Source organism: Sinocyclocheilus anshuiensis, unplaced genomic scaffold (assembly GCF_001515605.1).
Source record: "Sinocyclocheilus anshuiensis isolate Anshui unplaced genomic scaffold, SAMN03320099.WGS_v1.1 scaffold535, whole genome shotgun sequence".
Lineage (NCBI taxonomy): Eukaryota > Metazoa > Chordata > Actinopteri > Cypriniformes > Cyprinidae > Sinocyclocheilus > Sinocyclocheilus anshuiensis.
The window spans coordinates 1,023,040-1,026,985 of NW_015551063.1; positions in this window are offsets into that span (position 1 = coordinate 1,023,040).

Genomic DNA, 3,946 nt, shown 5'->3' on the forward strand with positions numbered 1-3,946 from the left:
CACACACACACACACACACACACACACTAGTTGTTCAGGTTATTGTTACAATTTTTTTTATGAAATTTATGTTTTATTGATGAAATTGATTGAAAGATTTGAGTGTCTTACCTCTTCTCTTCTAAATTATTTGCAGTCATTGGCTGTTAACTTTTAAACTGTTGCCATAACACTACTTGTTATTGTTATTGTTACATTTTTTCATGAAATTTGTTTTATTGATGAAATTGATTGAAATTGATGTTTTAATGTAATTCAAATTGATGTTCTAATGTAATTTAATAGCAATGTTACACTGTTACATTGTAAAATTAAATATAATGAAATGTGTTTTATCAGAAATGTCTCTATTTCACTTTGCAGTTTGACTAGCCCATTTTTGCTGATCAGCGGGCCCATTTTACCGGAACATTTTACCGGAACACTGCTATCTCAAAAAATGTGGGGCAGCTAATGTTTCAAAACCTGTAGGGCCTGAACAATTATATTTTATTACATCAATTCAACACAAAAATATTAAAAACAGTCCTTATTAATCATAAGAACACAGTTAAATGTCGTACATGGGTTTTTTGTTAGTGTCCCAAGCGATTAACCAAAAAGTGGCCCAATTTACCTGATATCACCCTAGTTAATGCAAAGTTGAAATACCTGAAATGATTTTTGCAAATCCAGTGGTCAAATGCTGTATATCCACCTGACTAGTGACTGTCCACAAAACTGGAAGACTTTCTGAATGTATATAAGGTAGGCTAATTTAAAAAGAAACATTTAAAAGATGAAAAAAGAGGAATTAGGGAGAATCAATAAATTATGTATAATTTATTGCTATTGTGTGAATCATGGGCATTGCTAGGCCACTTTTAGGGGGGCTATAGCCCCCCTAAAATGAGTACTCAGCCCCCCTAAAAATTTTGCAATCAGCTCCATAAACTGTACATGAATTCGTGATTGCCTCAGTCACCTTTAAATTTCATATTAAAACAGCGGCAGACTTCGGCTCCTCCCCGTCTTTCAGCGCGTTCTTCAATAAGCAGACCACGGCGGCGCAGAGCGAGAAAGAGAGGGCAATGTGTGTTTATCGATAGATTGTTATAATATCTGCAACTGTACAGTTCTTTGTCATAAATACAGTTTACAAAATATCATGGGGGAGCAATCGGTTCCCATCTACTGTAAAATTTCGCTGCGTTTCCTCATCACACTACAGCTGTTTCCTCCAGCAAAAATGAAACCGCATACTTTATGAAACGATCACGTTGCCATTTTCATTTGAAAATGTAACTTTCAATACAATACATATTTCAGTGCATGTGCGAAGAGGTTTGCATACTTGAGCTAAAAAAAGAGGGTTGTACTAGAAAAGCAAACAGTAAAATGTTGTGTTTGTAACTACAGTAAACAGGTGTGTGTGTGTGAGATCAGGAAGGCTTATTCAGTACTCAAATGTTATACCTATCTAAGCAATACAGTGGAATACTGCAATAAGTTTAGTAAACCATCCCTATTAGTCAATATTATTTACATATTTATTATTATTTTGTATTATTACCCTCATTGGGGGCTGAGCCCCCCTAAAATGAAAATCATAGAATCGCCCCTGGTGTGAATAATATGTAATCATGTAATCAATAAAAAAGTAACTGTAGTCTGATTACGAGTATTTTGAAATGTAATTTAATAGTACGTTTACTTAGTGAACGCTTTGTAAGAAAATAGTAATTTAGTGATGGTCCCTAAACTAAACAGCGCGTGACTGTATAGCAAACAGTGTCGCAAAAGAGATTCATTTGTTAGTTTGGCATCCGCCATAAAACGTTATTAGAAGAAGAAGAAGAAGAGATTAATTTGAGCTTGCAGCGACAATCTGATCATCATGACGGTATTTTCACATTTTATTTAAAATCTAACTCACAAAGATATGTTTATATTTTGCTTGCTAATTTCTGGGCATCCAAAATCACTTTTTGTTTAGCATAACCCCCCAGACACTTGGCTTTGTAGCTAGCTGGTGAATGGTGATTGATTCTCTTATAGAACCGAATCAAAGATGTTTTCTTTTCTCATGACAGACTCACCAGTTTTTTGTGGACATGATATGTGAAGGATGCTCTGGTGCGGTCACTCGAGTGCTTACAAAACTGGGTATGCTTTTGAATATTTCAGATTTCAAACAGCTGCAAACACAGTCCTGCTGTAAGACAGTTGAACAGTTTTTGATTAACCTGTAAAAACTATTTCAAACCTGATATTTGTGAAAGTTAAACTTCTTTGGTTAAATGCATCAAAGTAAACTAAAAAGTATCTTTTTTTAGGAGATGTGCTTTGTCATAGTTCAGTTGTGTTTCTCAACAGATGTCAAGTTTGACATTGATCTGCCCAACAAGAAGGTCTTCATTGAGTCGGACAAAGACACGGATGTCCTTCTGGAAACACTGAAAAAGACTGGCAAAACTGTGACCTACATCGGTCCGAAATGAAATATTCTACATTAAAAACTCTTACGGTGAGAAGCAGCTGTTTGAAATTCAAATGAATACTTTTGTTGTTAACTGAAGCACTATCTCGTAGAAATATCTTTTGATTCAATATTAGTGAAGTGTCATAGTGTTTGCCATTGAAAAGCCCTGAAGTTTTCAGTCTTGTGATCAGACAAGATTTACTTTAAAGTCCAAGTTTTTTTTTTTTTATGTTACAGTGTAACATAATGGTTTTATGATCAGTTTCCATCCTCCTGATAAGCTCGCACAAATCAGGTGGTGTCTCTGCTTTTGTATATTTTAATACCGTAATATAGCCTACCTGGATATATTGGTTCTTATGAGTGCATGGCCTTTTTTGCTTTCAGGTAGTGAAGCTTTTATTGTCATTTTTATTCTGATCCTCCTTCTCATTGGGAAGATCCTGCAACACACAAATATTGCATTTGAAATTACCTAAAGTGGACTTGTGTTCAGCTCTACTTTGGTTCTTTGAAATATGTTTTAATAGGTCTGAATCATGCTGCTTTGAAAATTACGACGTGGGAATCCCTCATTGGACCGTATATATCACACATCAGACAAATTATGACATATCTTCGGGACCACTGAAGGAAATCTGTTCAGCAGAGCCTCATGAAGAGCAGCTACCAGGCTGATTTATATCATCTGTATTATGAGAATGTTGAAATCTAACCGTTTGCAATGTGGTTGTGTTTCTGCCACACATACTTGTAATTGTATAAGTGTCTAGAACTTAAAATAAAGGTTCCTGTATTCACTGAGAGGAAAGAAAAACTGTGTGAGTGTTTGGCTATAACCAGTGTTATTTTAGTTTAAAGGGGTCATATGATGCGATTTCAATTTTTCCTTTCTCTTTGGAGTGTTACAAGCTCTTGGTGCATAAAGAAGATCTGTAAAGTTGCAAAGACTAAAGTCTCAAATCCAAAGAGATATTCTTTATAAAAGTTAAGAGTCAGCCACGCCTACCTAAAACGGCTCGTTCTAACACGCCCCCACATGTCTACGTCACGATGTGGGAAGATTTGCATAACGCCGCCCAAATGTTCACGCAAAGAAAGAAGGCATAACTTTTATTCTCGCTGTAGTATTGTTGCTGCCGCCATGTCGTGAAGACGCTGTGTCCTTCGTTGTGAAAGCGAAACTACTTTGTTTGGCCTTCCAAAAGAGGACGATATCCGCTTCGTCACGCCTGGAGCTGATCCGTGCTGGCCGCTGAGGAAATACATTAACTTCACACTGTGGATCGCCGGATCGACTTTCACCGTGGACGAAGCGGAGTCCAGCCCGGGGTCGTCACATGTGGTTGCCGCAAGCATCACAATATGGTAAGGGATGTAACATTTCCGTCACACGCTTGAGGAATTCGGCCAATCACAACACTCTGGATAGTTGGCCAATCAGAGCACACCTCGCTTTTTCAGACCGATGAGCTTTGTAAAAAT